General features: G+C 46.8%; 1 long non-coding RNA gene across 3 annotated transcripts in view; it reads left to right on the top strand.

Annotated features, from left to right (window-relative positions):
• Positions 1 to 17,167, top strand: part of LOC142311427 (uncharacterized) — a 225,553-nt gene that overhangs the window by 1,706 nt on the left and 206,680 nt on the right. For all 3 annotated transcript variants that reach the window (XR_012754268.1, XR_012754266.1, XR_012754267.1), the window contains exon 2: positions 1,076 to 1,223. This is a non-coding gene — a long non-coding RNA (uncharacterized LOC142311427). The remainder of the gene's footprint in view (positions 1 to 1,075; positions 1,224 to 17,167) is intronic.

The raw sequence follows: 17,167 nt of genomic DNA, 5'->3' as shown, positions 1-17,167 counted from the left end.
TCCCATGTACCGTAATATTACAACACATGACCGTTCCCATGTACCGTAATACCTCACGTGACCGTTCCCATGTACCGTAATATTACCACACGTGACCGTTCCCATGTACCGTAATATTACCACATGTGACCGTTTCCATGTACTGTAATATTTACACACGTGACCGTTCCCATGTACCGTATTATTACCACACGTGACCATTCCCATGTACCGTTTTATTACCACACGTGACCGTTCCCATGTACTGTAATATTACAACACATGACCGATCCCATGTACCGTAATTTTACAACACATGACCGATCCCATGTACCGTAATATTACAACACATGACCGTTTCCATGTACCGTAATATTACCACACGTGACCGTTCCCATGTACCATATTACCACACATGACCGTTCCCATTTACCGTATAATTACCACACGACCGTTCCCATGTATCGTAATATTACCACACGTGACCGTTCCCATGTACCATATTACCACACGTGACCGTTCCCATGTACCATATAATTACCACACGTGATCGTTCCCATGTACCGTAATATTACCACACGTGACCGTTCCCATGTACCGTAATATTACAACACATGACCGTTCCCATGTACCGTAATACCACACGTGACCGTTCCCATGTACCGTAATATTACCACACGTGACCGTTCCCATGTACCGTAATATTACCACACGTGACCGTTCCCATATAACATAATATTACCACACTTGACCGATCCCATGTACCATAATATTACCACACGTGACCGTTCCCATGTACTGTATTATTACCACACGTGACTGTTCCCATGTAACATAATATTACCACACGTGACTGTTCCCATGTACCATAATATTACCACACGTGACCATTCTCATGTACCATAATATTACCACACATGACCATTCCAATGTACCGTAATATCACCACACGTGACCGTTCCGATGCACCATAATACTACCACACGTGACTGTTCCCATGTACCTTAAAACAGGAGAAGAGAAGGGGTTAACACCGCGCATCAGCCAAATGAGGATGTAGAGATGTTGATGAATAAATATCTTTTTTATTTCATAGGTCTCCGCGTTTCGAGGTTGAAACCTCTTCCCCAGGACCAGGACATCAACAAAGCAACTTTCCTGTTTGAATGCTCATCCACGTGGGGCTGCCGCAGACGCCATTATCTTATGCTTGGCAGTGGTTGTGACTTTCACAACCACATTAGGTGAGTGTATATACTTTATATATTACTCCTGTCATCTGGTAATACCCTATCAGCGCTTCTTTTTTCTAGTTTTATCACTGTTCCCATGTACCGTAATTTTACCACACGTGACCGTTCCCATGTACCATAATACAGTATTACCACACACGACTGTACCCATGTACCATATTGCCACACCTGACTGTTCCCATGTACCGTAATATTACCACACATGACCGTTCCTATGGACCATAATATTATCACACGTGACCGTTCCCATTGTAAGATGGCAACCAGCTGCATTGTAATTGGTGATATGTACCACAGAAGTGGTTTGAACCTGGAGGTGAGTTCTAGTACGTGTAGTGTCACATGTTTGCTAAAGTGTTCACAGGGCCAGGTTCACGGATGGCTGGAGAGATGGTTGGGACTGGTCTTTCACGTACCCCGCCCATGGGTGTGTCTGACATATGTGTTTTAATGAGGTTGTTTGGCACATGGCAGGTCAGTGTGTGCAGCCTTTGAGCCAGTGTGGAGAGGCTGCAAAGCTCTCATAGAGGTATTGAAGCCTCTGGAAGGAACCCAGCTGAGGAAAATGTGGATCGGCTTCAGTCGTTGGAAAGTGAGTGAATAGAGGCTGTGGGAGCTCCACTTGGATACTGAGAAGTGTATCCAAACCTGTGCGGGAGGACCGTGAGATAATGGACCGAAATTTTGTGTTGTATATACTGGCCGAAGTCAGTGGGATATCTGAGAAGCGTATCCACACCTGTGTGAGAGGAGCACTAGGTAACGGACCAGAAATCTGTGTTGTATGTATGACGCCCTAGACCAGTGATGGCGAACCTATGGCACGCGTGCCACCAGGGGCACGCTGAGCCCATTCTGCTGGCACGCGTGCTGTCGCCCGACCCTGCAGCTTTGATCTGCTAGTGCAGTCGCGCCGGCAGATCAAATCTGTGTTGGAGCGGAGGAGACATTTCTCCTCCGCTCTGACACTCCTCCTCCCCCAGGCTGGAGGTGTGTTGCCTAGGAGACGGAGGAGCGTCAGAGAGCGGCGCCGGCTGCTGGCCGCATGGGAACTGAGGACCCTGCAGCGCGCAGCGGGGGAGCGTGTGCAGGTAAGTTGTGTGTTGCTTTTTTTTTAAATATATAACTCGTGTGCGGCTGTGGGGCTGGGGGCGCAGCGCCAGCATGGGGCGGGGGTGAACGCACCTGGCAGCGTGGGGCGGGGGTGAACGCACATGGCAGCGTGGGGCGGGGAGAAACGCACCTGGCAGTGTGGGGTGGGGGGGGAACGCACTTGGCAGCGTGGGGTGGCGGTGGGGGAACGCACCTGGCAGCGTGGGGTGGGGGGGAACGCACTTGGCAGCGTGGGGTGGCGGTGGGGGAACGCACATGCCAGCGTGGGGTGGGGGAGGGGGAACGCACATGCCAGCGTGGGGTGGGGGAGGGGGAACGCACATGCCAGCGTGGGGTGGGGGAGGGGGAACGCACATGCCAGCGTGGGGTGGGGGAGGGGGAACGCACATGCCAGCATGGGGTGGGGGAGGGGGAACGCACATGCCAGCAATGGGGTGGGAGAGGGGGAACGCACATGCCAGCATGGGGTGGGGACATGCATGCCAGGATGGGGGGGAAACATGCTTTCCAGCATATGGGGGGGGGGGTGGGCGACATGCATGCCAGGATGGGGAACAATGCATGTCAGGATGGGGGGAAACATGCATGTCAGGATGGGGGGAAACATGCATGTCAGGATGGGGGGAAACATGCATGTCAGGATGGGGGGAAACATGCATGTCAGGATGGGGGGAAACATGCATGTCAGGATGGGGGGAAACCTGCATGCCAGGATGGGGGAAACATGCATGTCAGGATGGAGGAAACCTGCATGCCAGGATGGAGGAAACCTGCATGCCAGGATGGAGGAAACCTGCATGCCAGGATGGAGGAACCATGCATGCCAGGATGGGAGGAAACATACATGCCAGGATGGGGGAAACATGCATGCCAGGATGGGGGAAACATGCATGCCAGGATGGGGGAAACATGCATGCCAGGATGGGGGAAACATGCATGCCAGGATGGGGGGAAACATACATGCCAGGATGGGGGGAAACATACATGCCAGGATGGGGGAAACATACATGCCAGGATGGGGGAAACATACATGCCAGGATGGGGGAAACATGCATGCCAGGATGGGGGAAACATGCATGCCAGGATGGGGGAAACATGCATGCCAGGATGGGGGAAACATACATGCCAGGATGGGAGGAAACATACATGCCAGGATGGAGGAAACATACATGCCAGGATGGGGGAAACATGCATGCCAGGATGGGGGAAACATGCATGCCAGGATGGGGGAAACATGCATGCCAGGATGGGGGAAACATGCATGCCAGGATGGGGGAAACATGCATGCCAGGATGGGGGAAACATGCATGCCAGGATTGAGGAAACATGCATGCTAGGATGGAGGAAACATGCCACGATAGGGTACATTTACCAGGAAGGGGTACATTTACATGGATGGGGGTAAATTAACCAGGATTGGGAACATTTACCAGGATGGAGGACATTTACCAGGAATGGGGTACATGCCGGGATGGGGGAACATTTACCAGGATGGAGGACATTTACCAGGAATGGGGTACATGCCGGGATGGGGGAACATTTACCAGGATGGAGGACATTTACCAGGAATGGGGTACATGCCGGGATGGGGGAACATTTACCAGGATGGAGGACATTTACCAGGATGGGGTACATGCCATGATGGGGGAACATTTACAAGGATGGGCAATATGTCAGGATGGGGTACATTTACCAGCATGAGGGAACATGCCAGAATGGGTAACATTTACCAGGATGGAGGACATTTACCAGGATGGGGCCGTGATAGGGACAAATATACCAGAATGTAGGAAATATATATCAGGATGGGGGACATGTTTACCAGGAAGTGGCCGAGGAAGGGGACATAACTACACAATGAAGGGGAGGGGAGCCACTCGTACGTCTTTATGGGATTTCAAGATGTTCAGACTGAAATGTAGATGTGGATTACAGGGTGACATCTGATTGCATTCCAGGCTAAAATCTCTGTCTAATATGCTGCAATTTTTTCCAGAAAGCTCAATCCAACTGCTGTGTCTGGAAAGGGCAGGGGCTCAACTTCAATGTGTGGTAAGCATGAGCATGATGCCCCTGCTGAAGAGAAGATGGCAAAGGTAAGGTTAAAATCAATTATTTACATGATAGGATTGGTTGGCACTTCGGAAAAAAAATTGAGTTTAGGGCTACAGTTTGGGCACTCGGCCTGTAAAAGGTTCGCCATGACTGCCCTAGACTATTCGGGTCGTCACAGGGTTCTGCACAATCTGCCCTTCCCGTGCAGGATTCAACCCCCCCATGGCTCTGGGTCTCCAACCTGCAGTGCTGTCTCCACCAGCATTCACAAATCCTAGATGCACTTTGCACCACACCTGTCAGGCACTCCAGTGGGCTGCTTAAGCAGGAATAGGGCCGCCCACCTAGGGGTCAGACAGGGAGGTGGGAGGAGTTAGAGAGAGTCGAGTAGGAACCCTTGAGCTGTGAGGAGCTCTGAGGAAGCTGGAAGTTGTAGCTCCCAGGGGAGAAGCAGACTAGGTCGCAGACGGTGGTCTGGACCTAGAGGAGTCGGAACCCCGGTCACAGGGGATTGAGGCTAGGTGCCTGGAACCCGTCAAGGAGGACGGTCAGCAGCCTGGTCCTATCACCGGTCCGGGACCGAAGACTCGACGGGGTACACAGACCCTAGGTCGGGGAGAAGTTTCAGGCAACCCGGCAATTAACCTGCGGAGGACAGAGCCTTTATGGACTTTTCCCACGAAGCTCAGAGATCGGGGACACTAGCGCAACGAGGGGGATAGGGCTTTCCTAGCAAGCGTTCCACTGAAATCCCAAGCGTGAGCTCCTGAGAGCAGGCTCCTTCACTTAGCCACAGTGGGGAGCGGGGCCCGGAAAGCTCCAGGCTACCGGGCCACTACAGACAATCTAAATTGGTGCCAGGAGGCAGGTTACAGACCACCGGTAGTGCTGCAGGGGACGGGACCCAGACGAGCTCCCCTCGAGAGGCAACGGCAGCCAGAGACTTGGTTTATCTTGGTGTCAGCGTCTGCTTCATTGCTGAGTGAGTACCCGACTGACCCCTGCACTGCATCCCCGCATCACCATCCAGAGTCCCGGGGCCTACCCCTACCCATGGAGGGTAACATCAATTAGCTGCCCCACTCAATCACCGCGGGTACTCCTAACGTCAGCAGTACTCCCAATTACCACACACCACGGGTGGCGTCACGAACAATACCTATCACCCTTTTACATTTGAGCGTGGCCCCTAGCCCCCGGGTCCGGAGACCCTCGAGCCACTAGTAGACATCGCTCCCGGATCCGAGCGGTTTGATCCGCTGCAGGGGCGGCACATATGTACTGGCCGAAGTCCGTGGGATATCTGAGAAGCGTATCCATACTTGTGTGGGAGGACCATGAGGTAACGGACTAGAACTCCGTATGTGATGTGTATCACAAGTGCAGTTTATGATGTGTTGTGAATAAACTGCTGGACTCTTTAATAAGTGTGTTCCTCCGAGACACAGGCAAGAGAGTAAAAACCCATTATGCAGTGTGTGCAATATCACACCATGTACCAAAATATTATCGCACGTGACCATTCCCATGTATCATGTGGGGCTATATGTCAACGACTCTGGTTCCTTGGCGAAAGATCACTATGCATCGCAGCATAATACGGGTGATCGGGATGGCATCGCAACTCACAAGGTTCTGTGCCCAAAACGAACACTTTGCATAGACTCAGTGGTTCTGACATTCTAGGGCTTGTAGGTCCCAATTCCACTCCATTTACTTGCATTGTACGATGATGTAGTAGCGGCACATAACAATTGTTAGCTATAGGACCTCTGTTGTGGCCAAAGTTATGATGTAGCCTCAGCCTAATGAAGACTACGAATGGTCTGGCTTGAAGCTACTTTTAGATTTGCATGGGAAAGATCCATGGAGGAGGTCCAAATACTAGCAATTGTACTTCCTAGACTACTGAGCTGTGTCGTTTATCAGTTCCTGCTCAGTCTACGTTCCCTGTGCTATGTTCCTTTCAATGCACAGTGACAGTGCACTGCCTAGCTGGTTCTCATGAGAAGTGGTGAGTCTGCAACACATTTGAAAAATAATGAATGTGGCCTGTTGAAAGTGCAGTGACCTTCCTGAAAGAAACATCATTATCCAGAAATAGGATGTCATCCGTGACGTCTGTTTTGGGGTGGCAAGTTTGTCTCTGCTCTCCTTACTTGCTACTTTCCTTTTGTTTTCAATGCTCACTGATGGTCCTCTCTCACTGGCTCATTATTTCTTATTAGAGTGCGGGAGTGCACTGTCATTGTGCATTCAAAGGAATATAACCCAGGGACCGCAGACGTCGGAGCGGACAACCAACACATGTCCCGTTCCTGAAAGGATGATGATTAGGGATGATCGAATACCTCAAATATTCGGCTTTGCGAATATCCGACGAATAGGTCGCCGCTATGCGAATATTCGATGTGCAATGTAAGTCTATGGGAAGCCCAAATAGTTCCGCATAGTTGTTATTCGGGTTTCCCATAGACTTACATTGCGCATCAATTATTTGCGAATAGTTTCATAGCGGCGACCTATTCGGCAAATATTCGCCAAGCGGAATATTCGAGGTATTCGATCATCCCTAAAGATGATGTCTTGTTTCAGTGTCCCAGCATGCACTGAGATTTGTCAAACAAAATGTTATAGGAATGGGGTAAAAAAAAAAAAAGGGAGAGGGAATAGTATGTAATTTTTTATTTCAGTATATTAGAAAAGTGATTAGATGATTACATTAAATAGACATTTAGACTTGGTGGTAGGACGCTCTTCACACCTTATCATCGCATTTTCTGGCTTTGGCGTTACAACCTGATGCTGTTACCATATACAGTTAGGTCCAGAAATATTTGGACAGTGACACAATTTTCGCGAGTTGGGCTCTGCATGCCACCACATTGGATTTGAAATGAAACCTCTACAACAGAATTCAAGTGCAGATTGTAACGTTTAATTTGAAGGTTTGAACAAAAATATCTGATAGAAATTGTAGGAATTGTACACATTTCTTTACAAACACTCCACATTTTAGGAGGTCAAAAGTAATTGGACAAATAAACCAAACCCAAACAAAATATTTTTATTTTCAATATTTTGTTGCGAATCCTTTGGAGGCAATCACTGCCTTAAGTCTGGAACCCATGGACATCACCAAACGCTGGGTTTCCTCCTTCTTAATGCTTTGCCAGGCCTTTACAGCCGCAGCCTTCAGGTCTTGCTTGTTTGTGGGTATTTCCGTCTTAAGTCTGGATTTGAGCAATTGAAATGCATGCTCAATTGGGTTAAGATCTGGTGATTGACTTGGCCATTGCAGAATGTTCCACTTTTTTGCACTCATGAACTCCTGGGTAGCTTTGGCTGTATGTTTGGGGTCATTGTCCATCTGTACTATGAAGCGCCGTCCGATCAACTTTGCGGCATTTGGCTGAATCTGGGCTGAAAGTATATCCCGGTACACTTCAGAATTCATCCGGCTACTCTTGTCTGCTGTTATGTCATCAATAAACACAAGTGACCCAGTGCCATTGAAAGCCATGCAAGCACTAAGGTGTGGGAGGGCACTAGACACAAATAGCATATAAAAATGAAAAAAGAGGGATCATAAAGCCACTAGCACATTTTAGGGAACACTTGAGCAGTAAAAGAGAAAGAAAATGTGCAACAAAGTGGGATCACCAATGTAACAATAAACATCATTTATTGGACACAAAAAAAACCAACCATAGACATGCATTAAAAACAATTAAAAAAGCACAAGCTTATAATCATATATTTGGTGTCAATGGTATATGGCACCAAGAAAATACCCCACACCCTCAACAAGCCAAACAGCCCAATGAAAAGAGCATGGCCCTGCATGCAGATTTAAACAATGTAATGCAATGAGGCAGGTGAAAATAACACACTAGAAAATGCCCAAACGTGAATAGAATAAATAACTGACTGACAATGCATTACAGTAAACAATACACATGGGCTGAAACACAACGATCACCTGTCTTGAGCCAATGTGTGGAGCCAGAAAGATGCAGAGGCACACACCCTAATAAAAAATGAGGGCTGGAGGCAAGAAAATGCAGGAGGGGGGGTGGGGTGATGATCCCACGCGTATCGCTACAGCAAAGTGTAGCTTCCTCAGGGGAAAGTGAGGAATGTCATGGGTGGTGTGTCTTAAATACAGCGTAAATTGATTAGTAAATTGTTTACCGGCATGGAGATAGGAGGCCGAAGGGAGTCATCATGTACGCCGAGGGACGCCAATGGACGCCGCCATCTTCACCATGTGATGCGATCAGGTGGGGTCATGACATGGGAATGCCACGTACTGCGCCTGCGCTGGATCAATGACGCTTACAATTGAAAGAACCTCATATGCGCATGCGCGGTGCTACGGACGAAACAGAACACACAGGGTACAATCACATGACTACCAGCCATACACCGCGTCACTCATCCGCGCACCTGCGCAAACACAATCATACTCCAAGTGATACAAGTTTCTGTAAGGCATCGAACGTATATAAACGGAAAAAGGTGCGCATGTATAATACACAGCACTGCGCATGCCCCAGTATCATAGGCAGCATTATGTAGGCACTAAATTGTCCAATGCAAGCGCAGGAACGACGACACTTGTCACAACAGAAATGAGCTCATGCAAATTTTGAAAAGCCCAGAGATCTGTACCATAAACACAGCGTATAGGGCACAGTTCCCATGAGAGCTGTAAAAACATCGGCACGATGCCAGTGTGGCAATATGGACCCTCCACTGTACACAAATAGACCCCATAGATAGAGAATACATTCATGTGTATAAAAGGTATAAGCAGCAAAAATTGCCGATGTTCACACATGTCGCCTGGGAGTGCATAGAAGTAACCCATGCCATCACAGCCTGACATACTGTTGGTAAGTCATTGTCCAGCGCATGCGCAGAAAAGGCGGCACCCATCGCATGTTTAGATGTCCAGATGTCTGGATTCCAAATACATCAAAAAGGATGGTGTAGGGCATAGCGCACATAAAGACAGTGTAAACATGATACAATTATGGCGGAGTGGACTGGCTACATGACAAATAAGCCAAATGTATAATGACAGTTAAACAGAAAAAGTCCCCATGAAGGAAAAAGATGGCCTTCATAGTAGAGCCAGAGACACATCAAGTTCTTTGTGTAGTTGTAGGATTCAAACATGAAAAAGTCACGATGGTGTAGAAAAAGCCGTAGATCCAGAGGAGCTTGATGAAGCAAAAAGGCCAGAGATGAACAGATGAAACTGTAAGTAGACCAAGATTCAGTTCTCAGAGGGAATGCCAGCACCCAATAGAGATCTTCAAGCGTAAAAGGATGACTTCATACGCTATTCCATCGCAGAGGATCCGACCCTCCCAGGTATGGGAATACCACCTATAAAAGGGGAAAAAAACCCACAAATGAATAAAACCCCCAAAAGACCACACACAGCAACCCCCCCCCCCCCCCCCCCCCCCCCGGCCACAAGGGAAGGGGAGGGGCGGTGGGGGGGAAAAGGGGGGGGGGGGGAAACCGCCGGGGAAGAATATGTAACCCAGAAACAGGTAGGAGTCGGACCAGCGAGAAAAATTCAACTGGCCCCTGCGGCAGGACGAGGGTTCAAAAGCTGGACACTAGTTGGCCCTCATTTCTTATAAAAGCCTGTGAATAGTAATTCCTCGTTAAGGCCATTGGGAGAAAGACTCTGCAATTGGTAAATCCACCTGGCTTCCCTTCTCAAGAGCTCATCGGACATTCTGCCCCCCGAATATTGAGTGGGACAGACTCAAGCACCAAAATACGGACCTTGCGAAATGAACCATTGTGTGCATCAAGGAAATGTTTAGCCACAGATGTTATGGGCTTACCTTGTGCTTGTTCCTTATTCGCCCGTCCAATGTCCGAAAAATGGTGTTGAATCCGACGCCGGAGCTCCTGTGTGGTCTGTCCAACATACAATTTAGGACAGTCACAAATCAGAAGGTACACAACATTTTTGGTGCGACAGTTGGAATACACCTTAGTTGTGATAGTCCCTGGGAAAATAGAAATTTGTACAGACCTATCAGCAACAAGAAAAGGACAGATAGAACAGTCCCCACATGGAAAAGAGCCGACCAGTCTCTCCCCGCGACCCAAAGGGACCGTGGGTCTTTTGAAATGACTTGTGGAGAGAAGGTCTTTCAAATTTTTAGCACGTTTAGCGATCAGTTTCGGACAGGTATTAATGAAAGGGACCAACCTGGGTTCGCTGAGAAGAATGTTCCAGTTTTTTGCCAAAACCTGTCGTACTTTATCCCATTGATTGTTGTAAGTCGTCACAAGATTGATGGTACTCATCTCCGTCTTTTGACGGCCATGGAAAGTATCAGACCGTAAAATATTAGATGAGTATTGAAAAGCTCTGGAAACCACTTTGCGTGGATAACCCCTCCTGAGGAAACGTGTGGTCAGATCTTGTGCTTCCCTCCTGAATGTAGTCACTTCGGAACAATTGCGACGTACCCGCAGGAATTGACCCTTGGGTATTCCATCCCGAACATGTTTGGGGTGGAACGAAGTGTAGTGTAACACACTATTGGTCGCAGTCTGTTTCCGAAACAGAGAGGTCGTGATCCGATCATTTTCCAACGTGATCCTCAAATCGAGAAAATCCACCGATGTACTTGAGATGTTTGATGACAATTTTATATGCCACGGGTTTTCATTCAGCTCGGCAATGAAATCTTCACACAATGCACGGTCACCTACCCAGAAAAACAGGACATCATCGATGTACCTAAACCAATGTGACACATATCCCCGGAACAAAGCGGTGGGCGCCACGTGCGCCTCCTCCCACCAACCTAAAAATAGATTGGCGTACGAAGGGGCACACCTGGCGCCCATCGCAGTCCCAGACGCCTGCTTGTAGAAGACGCGGTCAAACACGAAAAAACTGTTATGCAGGACAAGTTGTAATAAATCTAACACAAAAGAATCGTGTTTTCTGTCACCTGTTGAGCGACGATCCAAGAAGTATGTAACTGCTTGCAAACCAAGGTTGTGATCGATGCATGTGTACAGGGATTCAATGTCCATGGTGATCAATAGGGTTCCGGCCTTTAATTCAATCTGCTCCAATTGAGTGATCAGGTGCGTTGAATCTCTGACATAAGAATCAAGAGTAAATACGTAAGGTTGCAAATAGAAATCCAAATACACACATGGACGTTCATACAAACTCCCTATGCCCGATACTATGGGCCTTCCCGGTGGGTCCACCAACGATTTGTGGACCTTCGGGAGCATGTAAAATGTAGGGATTGTAGGATGGCGTGTAGTAAGGAAATCTCTTTCCCGTTTGGAAATGATGCCCAAGTCAAAAGCCCGACCCAAGAGTCTGTCCAGCTTAGCCTTATAGGCATCAGTGGGGTCTGAGGGAAGTATAGTGTAAAAAACCCGATTGCCAAGTTGTCTTATGGCTTCCTTTGTATACAATTCCACGGGCCATAACACCACATTCCCTCCTTTATCCGCCTCGCGGATAATAAATGAGGTATTCTTCCCAAGTCTGGACAGAGCTTTTTGTTCCACGGCAGTAAGATTATTTTGCTGGAAGGGAACAATCCTTAGATTCTGTATGTCCCGACACATAGTCTCAAAAAAGATTTGTACCGCCGGGAACAAAGAGAATGATGGTGTAGCCTGAGAGGGAAGTCTTGATGTAAAAGGCAACTTCTTACCTCCAGGCCCATCGCTCTCCTCCAGGAGCTCCAACAGATCCCGAAAAGCTTGTCTGTCCTCCACAGGTAAGGTGTCAATAACTCCAGGTTGATGATACATAAGTTTGAGAACTAGTTGCCTGCAGAATAGGTACACATCCTTAGTAAGTTCAAATTTATCAAGTACCTTAGTAGGTGAAAAAGAAAGACCCTTGGGCAAGAGACTCAATTCTTCTTCAGATAGCTGATAGTTAGTTAAATTAATAATCTGCAGATTACCTTGCAAGTTGTTCTCCTGGTTCATGGAGCACGTGCCATCCTCCATCACCACTTCTTCCTGTTCCTCGTTGTCCTGTTGGACGTTGTAGGCCATTGTTTGCGTCGTGTCTGATGTACCACACCCCCTGATGTGTTTGGTGGATTTGCGTCTACCTCGTCTGGTGGGCCTTCTCTGTCGCTGTTGTCCGAAGATAAAAAATCGCTTGAAGATAAGTCACGAGTAGCAATATTTGATCCACTATGTCCCATCGTGACCGCTTTCCGAAATCTTTGGTTGCCATGATGTGTCCATCGAAAAACGGCACCATTTTCAAAATCCTTTTTGTCTCTAAAGAATTTTTGTTTTTTGCCCCTAACAATGTCCTTCTCATACCTTTCAATAGAGACTTTAAGCTGTTGCTGAAAGGGAAGGACCTGTGTGTTGAGGTCAAATGTTTTCAACTTGGACTCACACACCCTGATCTTATCCTTAATGTCATTTAACAACGTCCTGTCATGTTCAATCAGCATGTTCAGGATAATATCCGAGCATTTCATAAGGCCTGCTTCCCATGTGCTCTTGAACCCTGCATTTGGTTCCCAGGCAGGGAAAATCTGCACCCTCAGGCCACGAGGCACAATGCCCATTTTGACATACTCTTCCAGAGTCTTAACATTCCACCATGTCTTGGTAACTGCCTTATGTAAATTAGTGAGCTCAATTGACAACTGTTGAAAAGAATCTTGTGCCAGCACCTCAGAAGGTGCGCCAAACAAATCCCCAGATTGATTATTCCAAGCAGCCTCTCTGGCATCCAAATCCATGCTGAACAAATATTTCAAATATAAAAACTAACCCCTGTGCCACACTCCCAGAATTGAAGGGAAAGCCTTCACATAAGCAACAATTGTAAGCACTAAGGTGTGGGAGGGCACTAGACACAAATAGCATATAAAAATGAAAAAAGAGGGATCATAAAGCCACTAGCACATTTTAGGGAACACTTGAGCAGTAAAAGAGAAAGAAAATGTGCAACAAAGTGGGATCACCAATGTAACAATAAACATCATTTATTGGACACAAAAAAAACCAACCATAGACATGCATTAAAAACAATTAAAAAAGCACAAGCTTATAATCATATATTTGGTGTCAATGGTATATGGCACCAAGAAAATACCCCACACCCTCAACAAGCCAAACAGCCCAATGAAAAGAGCATGGCCCTGCATGCAGATTTAAACAATGTAATGCAATGAGGCAGGTGAAAATAACACACTAGAAAATGCCCAAACGTGAATAGAATAAATAACTGACTGACAATGCATTACAGTAAACAATACACATGGGCTGAAACACAACGATCACCTGTCTTGAGCCAATGTGTGGAGCCAGAAAGATGCAGAGGCACACACCCTAATAAAAAATGAGGGCTGGAGGCAAGAAAATGCAGGAGGGGGGGTGGGGTGATGACCCCACGCGTATCGCTACAGCAAAGTGTAGCTTCCTCAGGGGAAAGTGAGGAATGTCATGGGTGGTGTGTCTTAAATACAGCGTAAATTGATTAGTAAATTGTTTACCGGCATGGAGATAGGAGGCCGAAGGGAGTCATCATGTACGCCGAGGGACGCCAATGGACGCCGCCATCTTCACCATGTGATGCGATCAGGTGGGGTCATGACATGGGAATGCCACGTACTGCGCCTGCGCTGGATCAATGACGCTTACAATTGAAAGAACCTCATATGCGCATGCGCGGTGCTACGGACGAAACAGAACACACAGGGTACAATCACATGACTACCAGCCATACACCGCGTCACTCATCCGCGCACCTGCGCAAACACAATCATACTCCAAGTGATACAAGTTTCTGTAAGGCATCGAACGTATATAAACGGAAAAAGGTGCGCATGTATAATACACAGCACTGCGCATGCCCCAGTATCATAGGCAGCATTATGTAGGCACTAAATTGTCCAATGCAAGCGCAGGAACGACGACACTTGTCACAACAGAAATGAGCTCATGCAAATTTTGAAAAGCCCAGAGATCTGTACCATAAACACAGCGTATAGGGCACAGTTCCCATGAGAGCTGTAAAAACCCATGGACATCACCAAACGCTGGGTTTCCTCCTTCTTAATGCTTTGCCAGGCCTTTAAAGCCGCAGCCTTCAGGTCTTGCTTGTTTGTGGGTATTTCCGTCTTAAGTCTGGATTTGAGCAATTGAAATGCATGCTCAATTGGGTTAAGATCTGGTGATTGACTTGGCCATTGCAGAATGTTCCACTTTTTTGCACTCATGAACTCCTGGGTAGCTTTGGCTGTATGTTTGGGGTCATTGTCCATCTGTACTATGAAGCGCCGTCCGATCAACTTTGCGGCATTTGGCTGAATCTGGGCTGAAAGTATATCCCGGTACACTTCAGAATTCATCCGGCTACTCTTGTCTGCTGTTATGTCATCAATAAACACAAGTGACCCAGTGCCATTGAAAGCCATGCATGCCCATGCCATCACGTTGCCTCCACCATGTTTTACAGAGGATGTGGTGTGCCTTGGATCATGTGCCGTTCCCTTTCTTCTCCAAACTTTTTTTCTTCCCATCATTCTGGTACAGGTTGATCTTTGTCTCATCTGTCCATAGAATACTTTTCCAGAACTGAGCTGGCTTCATGAGGTGTTTTTCAGCAAATTTAACTCTGGCCTGTCTATTTTTGGAATTGATGAATGGTTTGCATCTAGATGTGAACCCTTTGTATTTAATTTCATGGAGTCTTCTCTTTACTGTTGACTTAGAGACAGATACACCTACTTCACTGAGAGTGTTCTGGACTTCAGTTGATGTTGTGAACGGGTTCTTCTTCACCAAAGAAAGTATGCGGCGATCATCCACCACTGTTGTCATCCGTGGACGCCCAGGCCTTTTTGAGTTCCCAAGCTCACCAGTCAATTCCTTTTTTTCTCAGAATGTACCCGACTGTTGATTTTGCTACTCCAAGCATGTCTGCTATCTCTCTGATGGATTTTTTCTTTTTTTTTCAGCCTCAGGATGTTCTGCTTCACCTCAATTGAGAGTTCCTTAGACCGCATGTTGTCTGGTCACAGCAACAGCTTCCAAATGCAAAACCACACACCTGTAATCAACCCCAGACCTTTTAACTACTTCATTGATTACAGGTTAACGAGGGAGACGCCTTCAGAGTTAATTGCAGCCCTTAGAGTCCCTTGTCCAATTACTTTTGGTCCCTTGAAAAAGAGGTGGCTATGCATTACAGAGCTATGATTCCTAAACCCCTTTCTCCGATTTGGATGTGAAAACTCTCATATTGCAGCTGGGAGTGTGCACTTTCAGCCCATATTATATATATATAATTGTATTTCTGAACATGTTTTTGTAAACAGCTAAAATAACAAAACTTGTGTCACTGTCCAAATATTTCTGGACCTAACTGTATTTCCACTGTTCACAGACATAGGATAGGACAATAGATGTGACACAGCAGCCATTTGTAAAATATGTAGTAGGAATACAGAATATTGTAACTGACTTGTCACAATGAACAAATTATCCACTGATGTTTTGGGTTTTTTTTGCCGCTTACCTCAAAATAATTAAGTGCATTAAAAAATTCTCTAAATACTTGAAATTCCTTGTAGCAATTAAAACTCCAGTAAAAGAGCAGAGCTGAAATTTTAGACACCTATGCAGAGCTTTGTATATACATATGTATCAAGCAGGCGAGGCCGTATGTTATATATCAGGGGTGAGCAAATTATTATATACAATTAAGATATAATGTTCTTTCCTCAAAAAGTGTATCAATATCAGTGCCATGGTACTCATGCATACCACATATTTTGTCTCCCGAGTGCTATCTGTGGCTTTCACACATAATACTCGGACCTATGATACTGTTTGAAACAAAGGTGTAAAGATGGAGTCCGCTCACCCCCTTTCCTACTTTTCTTGAATCATCCACACTCTGGATGTGAGAAGTTCCTCCCGGATCAAAGTAGAGCTGCCACAACCAATGGTATAGAAGATTGATCCGACAGAATGTCTCAAAGTCCAGCTGTATATAAAATATATATACAAATGGACTTTCTGAGACACTCCGCTGGATCAATCTTTTCTATGATCTGCTTTAGGGCTTTAGTCCGAAGAAAAGAATCTCAGATATGTCCGATTTGTATCCAAATGTAGGCTCAATATTAGTAAAGCAAGTCTATGGGTCCGTCAAAAACATCGGACCACATTCGGATGACATCCCAGTGCAGTCCCATTTTCATAGACTGACATAATGGAGAAGGTGGAGAATAGTGATGAGCAAGCACTACCATGCTCGGGTGCTCTGTACTCAGAGCGAAAAGTTGAATGCTCGGACGGGCTCGACTCGTGTACAGAGTATAATGGGGAACGCAAGCATTTTTCTGTAAAATTTTCTGAAAAAAATGCTAGAGTTCCCCATTGACTTCCATTGTACACAGGTACTCGAAGGTCGCGCCCATCCGAGCATCCAACTGCTCATTGTGAGTACCGAACACCCGAGCATGGTAGTGCTCGCTCATCACTAGTGGAGAACCTTTCTTTTTTTTTTTTCTCTCCACGCCCAAGAAAAAACATTTTTCTTAGATAGTGATCTGGTGAGTACACCACAATTTGCGTCTGCCACTAGATATTCTGTAAAAGTTAGAAACTCGAATAGCATTGCTTCCAGAGTAGCAGCACAGTGGTGTTTCACAAGGGCACCCTATACTGCCATGGTGCCTACAGATCCGTAATATGGAATCTGTAAG

Source organism: Anomaloglossus baeobatrachus, chromosome 5 (genome assembly GCF_048569485.1).
Source record: "Anomaloglossus baeobatrachus isolate aAnoBae1 chromosome 5, aAnoBae1.hap1, whole genome shotgun sequence".
NCBI classification, from domain to species: Eukaryota; Metazoa; Chordata; class Amphibia; order Anura; family Aromobatidae; genus Anomaloglossus; species Anomaloglossus baeobatrachus.
The sequence above is the reverse complement of the archived record's forward strand: the minus strand, read 5'-3'. Positions and strand labels throughout refer to the sequence as shown.